This window comes from Manis javanica, chromosome 9 (assembly GCF_040802235.1).
Source record: "Manis javanica isolate MJ-LG chromosome 9, MJ_LKY, whole genome shotgun sequence".
Classification (NCBI taxonomy): Eukaryota; Metazoa; Chordata; class Mammalia; order Pholidota; family Manidae; genus Manis; species Manis javanica.
In genome coordinates, this window is record NC_133164.1 from 92,786,431 (window position 1) to 92,802,166 (window position 15,736).

Consider the following 15,736-nt stretch of genomic DNA (forward strand, 5'->3'; position numbering starts at 1 on the left):
CAAGACATGCAGATGCTCCTCTTGTTCTTTACTCTCAGGCTCCACCAGTAAGAGTTCTAAGTATCAGAAATAGATTTTGAGAAAATAGTCAAGGCCTATTTGCTGTTCTGCTGCCAGAATAATGGGACCTGTGACTTCAAAACCTTGTTGGGTACACAGGAGGGCCTTAGTAAAAGCTAGCCAAGAGTGGAACTTGCCTAATATCATCTGTGAAGATATCATGCATACTTCTTTGTCCACAGCCTGTCACTGATGAGCAGGACTTTGTGGACTTGAAGCCTGTCGATAAAGAGCAGAAGAAGAGGGAGAACCAAGCCACTTCATAGGAAGCCTGGGTAGAAGGACGGAGACCAGGTGGTGTGAGGACAGCACTGCAGCCTCAGGGAGGAGGCCATGCGGGTGTCATAAGCACCTTTCCTTCAGCACCTCTCACCAACCTCTGCAGCCTTTAATTCAGTGACGGGCAGACAACTCACTCCTCCCTGGTCCCTTCTTCCTCCCGACCATGGGGGCATCTGCATTCTTGTGTTAAACTTTGCCAAGAAGCTGGCTTTCCTAACATGGTGTGAGCGCTTGCAGTCCTGAGGGTGGTGGGAAACCTTCTGATCCCTAGTAAAACTGGGTGACTATGCCACTAAGGTCCCGAAGCAACTTCCCTCGCCACCTCCAGCCTCGGTATGGTGCGGATTAGCAATGCAGTTTATAAGCTAATTCCCAAGTGGGTCTGTATCAGATACTTCAATTATAGCTCCAACTCATAAACTTTCAAATTAGCACAAAATAATTATAAAATAATTCCTACCTTTTTCTCCTTTTCCTTTTGCTTCTTCTTCATCTTCTCCTCCTCCTTCTCCTCCTCCTCCTCCTCCTCACGGCCATGATGATTTTACTGCTGAGGCACTGGGTGTTTTTGGAATTCTGCTTATTGAATCTTCCATTCTCTGCCCACTTATTCAAACATATTAGCTCTTAACCCCTCAATTTAGGTTCTTGTAATCCAGGCCTTGGAAAAAGGCATTTAGTGGGGGAGGGAAGTTGTTCTGGCACGTACATCTATTGCACAATATACTCTTATTCCTACATACTCCCAGTGACCATGATCAGCCTTTCCTTTCCAACTTACCTGTCACCTCAGATGCGCTTATTGTATTCTTAACATAAGAACTGAAGGACATCTGTTTTCCCCACTCCCAAATCTGAGGCAGCACCAGAACTGGTCTTAGAAACCCAGAGCCTTCCAGCATCTGAATAAACTATACCCAAAGTTATTGCAAATCAATAGAAATTATGAATGAAACCTGTATTCTTGCAAAGCAATTGGAACTTCAAAATAGGACTCTCTAGTATTCCCTTCTAACTGGATTGTAGCCCCCAACTCTTACTATAGTTTCTGTTACTCTTTATTATGTTTCTTTATGGGTTTTATGATACCTGAGATTCTTTGGGATTTACTTTGTAATAAATGTCCTTCAAGAGATGTGTGCATTTTCACTGGGGTGAGAGATTTTGTCTCATATTCACTGATACATAAACAGAGATTGATTTCCTTTATAAATAATTAGTGGGCACACAGCATAGAGCAGGCTGTGGGGGGGCCAGACTCAGGACATGCCTAGATAATAGGAATGGAAAAGGGAGGAGGCAAAGGGGTGGGAGAGGAGGAGAAGGACATGGACAGCAGGAGTCTTCAGGAGTGTTGAGGGGAGGCTTAACAGGAGATTATCATTGCCAGCAGCAGGAGAGGGAATCACGGTGTTGTAAGGAGATGACCAAGACCACTGGGCTTCGATGTCAGGGACTGGGCTTCATTAGGGCATTCTGCCAGATGCTTCTGGGGATGCCCAGATGAGTAGGACCAGGAGAAACACAGAACCATCAAGTTTCAGAGTTGACAGAGTCTTAAGAGTTCATTTAGTCCAATCTCCACTTCATAGCTATTATAACCAGGAAATAACAAATATCCAGTCTCTGCTTCAGCACTTCCCAGGATGCAGAAGGGTTTCCAGGGAGAATTAACCAATTCCTTTTTGAACATTTCAGAATGGCATATGTCATCCTATGCTAAAACATAATGTGACTCCACATAATTTCTTTGTGGAAATTAGCTCAAAAATTTTTAATACAGAGATTTTTGTTCTGCCTTTTGGAATTTTACCCAATATACCTATGACCTTTCCCTTCAAACATTTTGGTAAAACTCTGCTAACCCCAGCATCTTCTTGCCAGCCTGACACTCTTCTTGAACACCCTCTAATCTTTCCCTGCCTCACAAAATGCTAGTGAATTTCCACTAGTGGTTTAGTTGGAGCAGGAATATCTCTTCTTGTTTTAGTGTATTTATGCTAAACAGTTTAAACCGAATGAAGTCACAAATTTCCCATCTTATTTTGTGTAAGATAATTTCTCTATTAGGTCCCACCTTTTGCTTATTGTTTAAATATCAAGAACTTCCTTTAGAAGTGTGTTATATTGTTCATTCAGTCATTCATTTAACGAATAATAATATTTGAGCACAACTCTATGCCAGGCACTCTTTTAGGGGCTGGGTTTGTGACAGTTAACAAAATAGAGTTCTTTCCTTCTTGAGGCTTACATTCAAGCTAGAGAAGAGAGATAATCTACAAATATACAAGTGATACATGAAGTGAACTAAAACAGACCAGGATGGTAGGCAGAGCTGGGAGACGTTGCTTTTTCATGTAACATAAATATTGGTATTGCTATTATATAAACTCTGTATCTCAGCCTTCATATTTACTTCATGTTTTATGTCATCCACTATCATAGGAGGCAAGTTTGTGTGACGATGACAACAACCATCACCACTGTTAAAGCCAACCCTGCTAGTAACACCAACACCATGCACTCACGTCATCAGCCACACAAGACAGAAACTCTGGGAAGATCATGGGTAGCCAGTCCAGCTGAGTCTTAAAGCATTTCTTAGCTGTGTAATTTGGCCAAGGTTTTTAAACTTTGAGCCTCAGTTATTTGCAAACTAGGGATAAGAACAATAGCTTTTAAGGTTGTAATGAGGATAAGATGCATGCAAACAAGTGCTAGTTCATAGCAGACAGGAGGTATTCAGCAAATGTTAGCTCGCTTTCTTTCCCCTTTCTGTCTCCAGTCCATATGCTGATGAAAATGTCCAGTGGAGAAAGGCTGAGAATTGAACTCTTAGAAATCTTTTACATATTGACCTTACTCAGTCATTTAGGGTCTTTGAGCATGGCAGGCAGGTGGCAGGTTTGGAGTACACCAAAGTAGAGTACCAATTTCTCCAGGTTCATAAGCTTATCAGTTCAAGAAGATTATTAAAATTATTGTTGTAAATGTGATAGGCTGCTTGGTAAGGATTTATAAGTTTCAAGTTGAATTGAATTGTAAAATATGGGATAAAACTGAACAAAATAGTTGTACTCAGAATAGGATATCAGAATACACTGAGGTGACATGAATCAGAATGGAATAGAGAGGGAAAGGGTAAGGTGGGGTGGGGGGATCTGGAATGAAGCAGGATCAGGGAAGCAGAATAGTATAGAAGGGAAATGGGTTTGAGACCAGGGAGACATGTATACTAAAGAGCAGAGGCATTTCTTAGTTTCTTTACTCTTCTACATCCTTTTTCTGCAGAGACTCTGAATATAACTGGTGAGCATCTTGGATCTCCATGTGTTTTGCACAACCTGATGCCAGTGTTGACAGAGACTTAGTGCTGATATCAAGGGATTTATGTATCCTCTTTAATGTCTCCCTTCTGTGGTGGCTTTATGGCCCTGCTGTCCAACCTAATATCTGCAGCTTGCCATTTGGCACACGAGTGTCTCTTTGTTCGATATGCAGGAGGAATGAGAAGGCCCTCTGTGTGTGTGACAGCTGTGTCTGTTTCTGGACTGTACCTGGGTTGGGGCCCAGTGATCATTCTGCCCTTAGACTTTTACAGTTTTCTACCCCAATAGGATAATTTTCCCAAGGGAATTCTGTGTGCAGTGTTTAGATAAGCCAAGGAAACTGGGATGCCCATGGGTCACTGGTGAGCACAAATCCTCTCGCAGGTCATTCTGACTCTCTGGAAGTTGATACATTGAGAAATAACTCTCCTGCAGTCCTCTCTAGCTTCAGTAGGGGTTGCATCATACCTAAGTGTCTCTTGATATGTAAGTGTTACATGGCACCTCCAGTAATAGTTCTGGCTGGCAATAATATATCCATATTTATTTTCCTGTTCTGCATTATCTGAGCATCATCTAGGATTATGGTTAACATGCAGTTAGGAGCTAAGATTCCCAGGCTGGGACCCCAAGGGGCTGATGTTACTGTTGAAAAGCTGCCCGTAGAGAATGTGTGTGTGGTGTAAGAGAAAGAGTATGGGTTTTGGAATCAGACAGCCTTGAATGCAGGGCCAGGACTAGAGGGAAGCAAAGCACTCACTCTCAGAGTCAGGCAGGTATAGGGTCAGCACCTGAGGGGGGTGGGCTTCCTCTGAAATTTTGCTGCTTTGCTTATCTTACCCTCGTCTCAGTTCTGTTCACAGGATTTAAATCCTGGTTCAACTACTTCCTAGCTGAGACCTTAGGAGAGTTATTTAATTTCAGGGAGTATCATTTTCCTTACTGGTAAAATAGGCAGCCTAATGGTTGGCCCTCAGGATTACAACAAGGATAAGATGAGGTACCACAAGCAAGATGTTAATAGATGAGATGCTTATAGAACAATATCTCCCTACCTGCAGCAGACATTCCTTCCTGAAAACAATAATAACAAAACAAAACAGACAAGACAAAAAGACCTGAGTGTAGTGGCTAAGGGCTACAGCTGATGTTTTCAAATTGAGTCTAAAGAGATCCCACAGACTTGGGCCAACCTGTCTAGGAACATATACTCAGAACAATGGGCTACAAAGCTAGACTGGAACATGGCCTCGAGGTCTGGGTTTCGATGCCTTGTTGTACTCCAGAGCAAACCCTCCACCTCTCTGCCTAGAAAGAGCAAACAGGGGTATCATTATGGAAAGCAGTGTATGTCTATGATGCTACCAGATTCAACTCTATGTCTTTATTTCCATAAATATGACTGCTGGTGTTCCCTGAAGGTATCTAAAACCATCACATGTAAAGAGCTCTGTCTAATAAAGATCATTTATTGTGAGCTAACATGGTCTTTCCTCATGGCTCTTACCCTATCTGCCATGCCTCCCCAATTTTGCCTTCTCCTTAAAACCCATATAAAACTCCTCCTTCTCTTTGAAGTTGTAGCCACTCCAGTGTACCTTTGTTCCTTTGCCCTCTCTACTTTGGGAGATAGCCATTGCAAGTCCTTCTGGGGCTGGGGTTAGAACAGAGTTGGGAACTAAGATGCTGGTGCTAACTGTGGGTAGGCTCTGATTTCTGCTCTTCTGGCTTCATTAAGGGTGTTGTGAGCTTTTCCAACTAGAGATCACTTAATGGAAACAGAGGCATCAAATCAGGGCAAATCTTTGGAAGCAGGTGATAGCCAAGGTCACACAATACCTTAATGACAAAATGTAGGCTAGACCCCAGGTCTTCCTAACCACGTCTTCTTCCACCATTACTCCACAGTTGTCATCTAATCATCACTTACATGCTGCTACCTTGTGGTACTGGGTGACTGCTGGTCTCCTCCAACTAACCAGATAGTGATGTACTTAAAGGAGAGGATGTGTTTAATCAAGGCTCCACTCTAATGATGCACACCACAATATCTGACACACAGGAGAAGCTCTTAAAAAGATCAAAATTGAAACCCCAAGCCCCCAAATACTTATTGACTTGATTTCACCTATACCAGAGGCATTCACATTCCAAAAACCATTCCTACATGAGCAGTAGTTGTGTTTTCTGATAAAATTGATTTCCAATGTTAGCAACTTTAGAGGTCCAACTGTGTATGATAATCTGAGGTCAGAGAAATATTTTCCATGTCTTTAATATCACATAATATAAAAAGCTTCCCAATCTCCAGTACTGGAGTTTGATGAAATCCAGGTGACTGAAAAAAGTCTAATTAATATGGTTTTAATTATGGCAATAATAATAACTACCTCTCAGCATGAGAAGATAGTCATAATAAATTTCCCAAGGGTGCCAAGACCGTTTAAGATGAGTTTATTTGAAAGGTACTGATATGAAAGAGAGTAGAAATAAGCATATTTGAAAGATTCCAAAGCAGCAAGCAAACATGAATATATCAGTCAATTATGCAGTCCATCAGTTAGCAGTCTAAGATGCAATGTTAGGCTCTGGCTGGAGAAAAATAGATGATACCTCTGTTTTACACCATATACGTAATAGGTAGAACAGGGAAAACACAGATCCCTGCCCCCTTCCCCAAATTAGTTTAATGATGTCCCCTTCTCTCCACTTCTTATGATTCATCCTGTATTAGTTTTTTCAGCCTTGCATATGTTACCTTGCATTGTTCTGACTCAGTTAAGAATGTGTCTTTATGCTCAACTAGGTTTGTAGCTCTTGAAGTCAAGAGCTTGTTTTGTATTATTTTGTATACTCAACTCCTAGCATAGTACTGGCATTGAGTAGGTACCTAGTAAGTATTTCTTACTACTGGAGATTAATTACTCAAGGAGTCATAACTGTTAGCCTTATTTCTTTGGGAGGCTTCCATGAAGGAGGAGGGACTTGAAAAAGGACAGTTTTTTGTAGGAGAGAAATAAAAGCTAAGGATAAATAAGTAGAATTGGCTTCTACAGGGCATTTACCAATAAGCTTGGAAACTTGAAGGTTATTTTTCAGGAAGTAGAGAATCATTGACATGATATGAATGCATCAGTGGTGGGAGTTCTATGTTTTCTAAGAATTTACTCTGCATATGGTACTGAAATGCATAATAGGTTTTCTCCAGGAGACCCTGTGTCAGCCACTCATTTGTATCCACACATCTACCTCACTGCTACTTTAAAGATTTCACACTATGGCAGACTATTCAAAGTCTATCCAGTGTGCTTCAGAATGAATTTATCCATCTAGACCTGGAATTATGGCTCAAGAGCTCAAGACATGATCTATCTTTTTTTTATTAATCAAAGTCTGGGTTCCCTGAAACAAAGATAAGCCCTTATTCCAGTGCTGTCCTCAAGTTGCAAATCATCCCTAATTTTATTTCTTTCTACATTCCTCATCTTCCAGTCTCAGACCTGAACATTTCTCTTGCTTTTATGTTGTGATGTAAGGCCTGAAATTAACAAGCAATATTAAATTCTGCCTTGACATCTTTGAACCTCACAGGGTGCCAAAGACCTAACCAGGATTTCCCATGCTCTTACCAGATATGTCCCCATTCAGTGGGAAAGACTCTACCTGGCTAGTTTCCTTATCAGTAGGACCAGCTGCACTCCACCAGGTCATCAACCTGATAGCCAGCCCCTGAAATTCTTCAGACAAGCCAATTATCCCCAGTCTTGGAAAGTAGGATTCACCTCATCCTCCTGTTACAACAAAGCTTGCTTCCCAAAGCCCCAGCTTGTTCACTCTGTTCCTGAGTGCAAGCCCTATGTGGCCTTGCATGGCATGTGGTATGTATGTGACTACTGAACTGCAGTCAGTCTCATCTGCCCAGTGTCAGGTGTCATGAGGTTGGCTATCTCATATTACTTAGTGTGGGGATCCCTCCCCTCATCAATAGGGTGAATAGGAGGTGATCAGAAGGCATGATTCTTTCCATCTCATTATTTTACATATCAGTTGTCAACCCTCCTGATTTTCCTTGACTCAGTAGCTGTGGAAAGGGTGGTGGGCCACTCTCCTGGTCTCAGACCCCAGCTGGCAGGGCTCTTGTGTGGCTGATGACTGAGGGCAAGTAAATTATGTCTTCTGAGAACAGACCAGTGCTTGACTTTCCTGACACTTGGGGTGGGGACTTGGACAGAGACAGAGAATGCAGCCTACTTTTCACATTTATGTCAGTTATTCAATCACCAGCTTTAATTGAGCATTTACAAAACTGTATCCTGAACGTACAAAGATGTATAAGGCAGCATGGCCGCAAGGCACCCGCACTCTGGTGAGGAGACAGACAGTAACATCAATGATTTTGACATTGACAGATATGTACTTAATAACTAAATGCCTGTAGTGTGAAGGGAGTTTAGAATGAGATCAATGAAAAGAAATTCTGAATAAAGCAAATGTAACAATTTTGAGAAGGCTTCTAATACGTGAGGATATTTTTGAAGGTCAGGTGAGTCTGGCACCTGGATGGCCTGGTGGAGAACATTCCAGGGAACATTATATGCTGAAGTTCACACCACTTCTTACCACTTTCACTGCTGCAACTCTTGTGTGATCCACAGTCATCTTTTGACTGGGTCCCTGCGGTGGTCTTCTTCTGGCTCCCTGCTCTGTCCTGGCCTGCATATAGTCTGCTTCATCCCAGTGCCCAGAGTGGTTCTTTTAAAATGTAGTTACATCAGGTAACTCCTCTATGGGTTCCCCATTTCACTTAGAATAAGGCCTGATGAAGCTACTGGAGTAAAGTGACAGCCATCCAATGTCCAAGACCTTCCATGGCCTGGTCCCCTCACCTTTCTAATCTCTGCTATCACTCTCCCCTTTTGCTGCCTTTGCTCCGCTCACAGCTGGCCTTCTCTGAGGCTCACTGGGGCCCACTCCCACTGTAGGGCCTTTGCATGTCTGTTCCTTTCACCCAGGATACTCCTCTCCCAGCTGTCAGCACAGATTGCCCCCTCAGCCCCTTCATGGCTCTGCTCAGATGTTCTGTTCTTACAAGGCTCATTCTGAGCATGCTACTTATTGTAAACTGTAAAAGCTCTCATGATTCCCCTTTACTCTGCTTTCCTTTTCTGTTCTTTTTTCCTATATTACTTATCCTCTTATATACTGTGTAATTTACTATCATTCATCATTTGTTGTCTGACTTCCTGAACTAGATTAAAAGCTCAAAGATAATGAGATCTTGACTGTTTTGTTCACCAATATAGCCCAAGGCACCCAGAACAGAGCCAGGTACACAGTAGGCCCTCAATAAATAATTACTTGTGATGTGAATGCCTGGGTGAATGACAGATTGTGGTGCTCTGGAACATGGCAAGCAGGCTGGTTTGTCTGAATTCTTTCAAGGGGCATGGCTCAAGATGAGCATACATGTAGACAAGGGCCAGGTCATGGAAAGTTGTGTAGGCCTAGAGAAAATTTTCCACCTTTATCTTGAGGGAATTAGAGAGCTCCTGAGGGATTCTGAACAAGGGAATGGAGAAGCAAGATCAAACATCTGTACTTTTAACCAAGATAGAAAATCCAAAGGTGAAGTGTTCAGTTGAATGAAACTAAGTTATTTTAACTTTGAGGTATCTGGGATATAATCTGAGGAAGTGGGAAATCTCTGAGTGAAATATGACACACCATAGAGGCAATGGCACTCGGGGCAGTGGTGGGGGGAGGGCTTGGGGTCCAGCACACTTGGCTGGACTCTTGGCTTCTGGACTGTCAGCAGGGCAGCTGTGGAGAGGGCACATAGACATCATGAACTTCAGGTTCCTCATTACTTTCAAGGCTAACGAGGAGTAAAGGAGGTAAGTGTAAAGTGTCTGGTTTACATCTTATTTAGAGTAGACGGTGATTGTCTGGCTTTGCCACAAGTGTGGGGCTTTGCTTTGTATGTGACATCTAGGAGATGCCTATGCATCGTGGGGAGTCACCCAGGAAGACAACAGAGGAAGAGAGGGCAAGGCTGTAGATTGGAGACTCCACCGTTCTGGGTGTGGTCTGAGTGACAGAGGCAGAATGGCATCTGGGCAAGCCAAGGATGGGAGAACGCTGAGAAACTGCAGGGCAAAGTTTGGGGCTGGAGAGAGGTCAGGGAGGAAGAGCACTGCTGAGCAACTGCAGGATCCATCAGAAAATGCCTCACTCTCCAAGCCAGGGGCAGACATCTTCTTGAGGGGCTGTGTGGAGAGGGTCACAACCACAGGAGCATGTGCTGGGGTGGCAAGAAGTATAGGAGCGAAGGGGAGATGGGGGGCATTGAAGTAAGCTGGACTTTGAATATCTTTGTTGTGTTTTTGTCTTTATCTGACTTTGCTGTTGCTGTTGGACCATCAGAGCAAATTTCAATTTGGGAGAAAGAAGCCAGGAGAAAGAGCATTGGAAAAATGCCCCACGTAAGGCATGGTGGCTGAGTGCTGTTAGGTTTTGGAGTCTGGGCTGAAAATGTGGTTTACTTCTTAGTAGCTCTGTGATCTTGAGCGAGTTAATCTAAACTCTTAAGCCTCAAAGGATTAAAATGAGCACAGCCCTCTGTTGCTTTGTGGAAGGCACAGATGAGAGACCTGGCGAAGCACTTAGCATACTGAGAAGGAGCAGTACACGGAGGAGGAAAGTGTTCAGAGTTGGTAAGAAGAGACCTGGCCTGACACCTGCGTGGCAGGAGAGGTCCTGTGGTAGGAGGGGTTTCTTCTTCCATGAGAAGGGATGCAGGTGTGTGGCTTGAGGTGAGTGCTGGGGCAGACTGCCGAGCTGGTGGAGTGGGTAGAGCTGCTGACTTACTGTGCAATGCAGGCCACCTTGTCTGCTGCCAGGGGGCTTGGTGAGAGCAGGGACACCGGGGATGGAGGCACTCGATAGGAATCCTGAGCTACGAGGAGAAAGGGGGGGAACTGGGAAGAGCCAGCTTCACAAGGCCAGTGACCACTGCAGTCACACAGGGTCCCAGGGCTGACTTCTATGGCTCTGCAGTCTGCACCTTGAAATTTTAATAATTTTTTCTCTGAGTTGTGTCTTGTGATTGAGTCCAGTGGGAAAGTGGAGCATGTGCCACATATGGTGGAACTTGGAGCCCATCTCATATACAGTTCCACCTGCAGAACATGTTCTCTATCCTCTGTCCTGCTCCTGCTCCCAAAACCTGGGCATGTAGGAGCAGACCTGAGTGTCTGAGGTTTGCACTTGCCCAGAAAATGTCTTCCAGCTTGAAGGAGTGTGGCATTAAATAGCAAATAAAAAGACAAGGAAGAAAGAAAAATGTTTTTCCCTTGCATTTTGAAATAAGAAGTCCTGCATTTTCATTTTGCATTGGGCCCCACAAGTTACAAAGCTGGTGCTGTGGAGGAGAGTCACCGGGAGCAGCAAGAGGGCTGCGAACAGGCTACAGGGAGCAGTTGGACGGGGAGCTTGTCCTGGTGGCTTAGCAGGACGGAATCTCTGAAGGGCCCATTGGCCTGGGCACAGGAGTGTAGGAAGCAGAGGGCAAGAATGAGTTAGGATGGGTGTGACCAGGTGAGGATTGGGGAGGGGGGAGCTAAGAGATCAAAAGGACAATCAGTGTCAGTGAAAGAAAGTTTGATTGACTGGGGGATGGTAGACTGGGTAGAGGAGGAATTCAAACCAGAAGGAAGCATGTGAAAATGTAAGGTGAGGAACACATTTGGAAGGAGCCAGTACAGCCTTGGAAGACTAGGCCCCACAAGGGAATTGGAGAGTTCAGAATTTCCAAAGCAGAATATTTCCAGAGCAAGTTCCCTTACATCTCATTAGTAAAGTTTGTAATTTGCCTTTTTTTTGCCCTGCATTTACAAACAAAACATTGCTCTCAGATTCAAGATTTAGACTTTTGAATCATAGCACAACTCATTTTTTTTTTGTATAAGTAACATATGTTTGGTGTCTTTAAACACAATTACTTTTGTATAATAAAAGTGTTGATTTGATGATGCGACATTTTCTGCAAGTGTGTTTAAGAGAGTTTATGTTTTCATAAGTTGCAATGAAACTCAATTATGTATGTGTAATAAGGCTTCTGATTGTTACACTTAGACTTCTCTGTATAATGAAGCCAGCAATTAGAATTTGCTTGCTCTATGGCTTAGGAAAACACACTTGTTTTGGAGACAAAAGATTCTTAATGAGCCCCCTTTTTTGTTAATTTTTTTTTGTTGTTAAAAACCAGTCTATAACTCAAACATATAATTAGATTTCTTAAAGGTTTGGATTTTTTGTTGTTGGTATTTTTTCCCTCTAAACACAACACAAGGCAAAAAGCAATAACTTTAAGGCACATGTTGTCTCAAAGCTGTGAATATTGCTACAATCTGCAGTTTTACCTTAGAGGCACCTCCAGTGTTTACTATCATCCTGTTGTGTATAAGGAGGCAGAGACCTGGGCATGGCAGCTATCTGAGTGAGTTAGAGAAATGTTCTTTCCAAGCACGGCATAGGAGCTGGTCTGGACACGAGGCCTGGAGGTAAACCTGGTGTTCTGCTTAAGTCTCAGCCTCAGGGTTGGACTGAAGCCTGGTTCAGGGCCAGAGTCCCAGCACCCCTACTGCTACTAATTGCCTCAGGCCTGTTAGTGCAAAGGTGGATGAGCTGGCTTTTCTTGGTGGATTAAAGAGCCATCCTTGCTGTGTTCCTTTCGCTCTTAGGAACTTCATCCAGTATGGTAGCTGCTTGTAATTCCCCATTTACTGTTGGCCATTCATTTTACTGCTGGCCATTTGGGCATTTTCATAGAAGGATGTTTCTCCCCTGGTTGTCCAGACATGTGGGGAAGGATCCATGGGTCTACACCTCCTCCATCATGAGTCATCTGAAGGAAGCTTTTCTACCTTCAAAGCTGTTTTCCTTTAAGCCAACTGTTAAAAAGGCCCTACTCTTAGAAGTACTAGACTATTTTACTGTTATCAGATGTTGATAGTTTAATGAGAATTTGTGTTCATAATTCATAGTATACTGAGAAAGTTTACAGTGGTGTATCAGTCAGTGTCCAGTGATAAAAACACAGGAAACTCTAGATACTTCGAGCAGAAGAGAATGTGATATAGGCAGTTGGTTACACATATGCTGGAACGGCTAGAAGAGAAACATAGTAGTATGGTTTTACCCCATGCACAAAAGCTTGCACTCCTGCTGACATTGGCTGAGCTCTGTGGCAGATGGTATTGCTGCTACCGGATCACTGCCTCTGCTGCCAGCAGAACCCAAGGGGTTCACACCCCTGATAGTCAACCTCCCAATGATATTGCCAAGTCTTCAATTCCCTAAAATCCCCTATTGCTGGATTCAGGAGGAGCATTGCTTTCCTCCACCTCTTGCCTCCCAGTTTGCAGTGGGCTCCTCCCAGTAGCCGCCTGTAGCTGGCCAAGGATTCTGGGCCATACAGTTTCCAGACTTTCACACCCTGGCATAGAGAGGAAAGCAAAGCAGAGTGGAAGTGGGTATGAATATTAGCCTATGGTATTTGGCACACTGGGGGCATATGACAAGAGTGGTCTAGAAAATACAACCTTGTAATCGCCAGTGACATCTCTGAACAAACCCCATCTACAGCTCTGGATTTCATGTTCAATCAACTATCTGAGCAGAGGAGGAGGGAAAACATAGTGGGGCATATTCTGTCGGGAATTATCAAAATAAAGGAAAGACAGGTCAAGTCTGATTGCTGGTGCTAACAATATCCAACACTAGAAGTCTTCCATTCAGCCTCTTCTCAGAAGCAGACTTTTAAATTTTAAACAAAGGATCCAATTAAATGTGATCCAATTTAAATCCATTCAGTTCAGAAACCTTTATTAAATATCAATGATGGACTGTGCCCAGGGCAAAATAGCGTAGGAATTACAAATCTGTAGCTGGTAGGCAAGAGCTGTGCAGCTAAGTTGGAATAGACTCCTGGTCCCCCAAACTCTCACTTTCGGTTTCTTCATTGTTTAATTGCCTAAACTGTACATCTCTCAGAGAGAGGCATCATTACCCCCATGTTTTATCAAAAGGCCATGTATGTCGACAATTTCCTATGTGCTAGGTCCTGTGCTAAGCACTAGAAACGATCATCTCATTAAATTCCACCATGGTTCTGGAATTCTGGTATAGCCTTAAACTTTATTATTTGTTTTCCAATAGATGAGGAAATGCAAGCTCTAAAAAGTTAAAAAGACCTGGCCAAGGGAACCATCAAGTTGTCAGCAAACTGTTAGGTCCTGCGGTCACAACGCTAAGATGTGCTGTTTCTCAGGTAAGGCTCGGAGTCAACAATCTAGCCCAAGATGTTGTTGGGTTGTCCAGTTACAAAGAGTTTTCCACTTAGCTGCATAAATCTGGTATTCTGCAGACCTAATTTTTATCCCAGTTTTGTCATTCCCAAACCACACTGTTGTCTTTGGCTTCCGTTATCTCACATGGAGAATGAGAGGTTGAATAAGAAACTTTTCACATGGAAGCTGGGGTTGCAGAAGTGCATTTTGTTGTTTGCATTTTCCCCGTTCCATTCTCAGTCTATTTTTCTCACCTGCCAAACGTGTCTTCTCATTACCTGTTTCACGAGTCATTCGTGTTTCTTATTCTCACCAAGTGATTGCATTATTGCCACACCTGGATCGTGTTCCCTTTCCTTCCTACTTGCCCAGAGTGGATTCATTCTCCAGTTCCCTCCTCCTCCAGGTGACGTCCAGACTAACTTCCAGAATACACAGTCATCTTCTGGGCTCATACTTAGCACGTGTTTTTGTTTGAACTGCCCACCTGACACTTATATGTAACTAGGCATTTTTATTAGTTTTTCACATGGACAACTTTTGTCCATTCAGGGTTTGAACCCTAGCACTTAGGGGTTATGAATGTGTCACACTTTTGTTGTATCCCCACAGTGCCTAACATGGTGCTCAGCCCATTATGGGTGTTATTAATTATCAATTAGTGAAGGAGCTGGTGAATGAGCTCTGTATGTGTTCACAGTTCAGAGAACAGAATGGTCAAGTGAACTTTAATGGTAATGGAAGGAGTTCCCTGAGAAGGGGGGCTGGAGTAGGGTTTTGAAGTTTGGAGAGGATGTAGAAAGGCAGAGGTGATAGGGGATGCAGGGTATAAATGGCACACTCAAACAGGAGCAGGAGAAACAATATGGTACTGGGGAGAGGCTGCAGGGAGATCAAGTCAGCCAAAACCTATTAGCAGCTTAGGCTGTGAGAAGGCAGGGGCAGGATATGGAGCCATGGGAAATAAACTGGCATCAACAATTCAAAGGATGGTCAATCAGAGAGTTACTCAGCACTTTCTGTGTGCTGGGAAGACAAGGTTGAGAAAGATGTACTCTCTGCTTGATTATATAGGAGTTTATCATCAAGGTGGGGAATGGAGACAAGACCACCAAGGGCTTTCACACCAAGCAGAGTATATGTCAACAGGAGAGGTGCTCCTGGGACTCAGAGCTGGAGTGTGGTGGTTCTAGGCATGGGCGCTGAAGATGGATAGCTGGGCTCTGATCTCAGCCCGAGCACTTACTTGCTGCCTTATTGCAGGCAGTTTCTTGGTTTCTCTGGGCCTCTGTTTCATCATCCATAAAATTGGATTAATAGTAATGCCTGATCAGAAGGTTATTATGAGGGTTAACTAAGATCATGGATATAAAATTAACAGTGTTGGGCCCATGTATGTCTTCCATAATTATTACCTACTGTTCAATATTTATTTAAAAGAAAGAGGAGATGACCTGTGATTGATACACTGTTATGGACCCCATGAAGGTGCCTTGAGGGGTGGACTTGGAGGAAAGGGCAGAACTTAGCAGGTGGAGGCTCAGGATTGGGCATGCCAAGTAGAGCCAATCACTCAACAAACTGGGCAGAGGTGAGGATGTGCCTGGCCCCTGTGAGGGACAATAGATTCCATGTTTTCTGAAAACAAAGAGTGAGTGACAAGGAGAAGACATAACACATTGCACAGAAAGGTAAGGGCTATGCAAAGCCTTACAT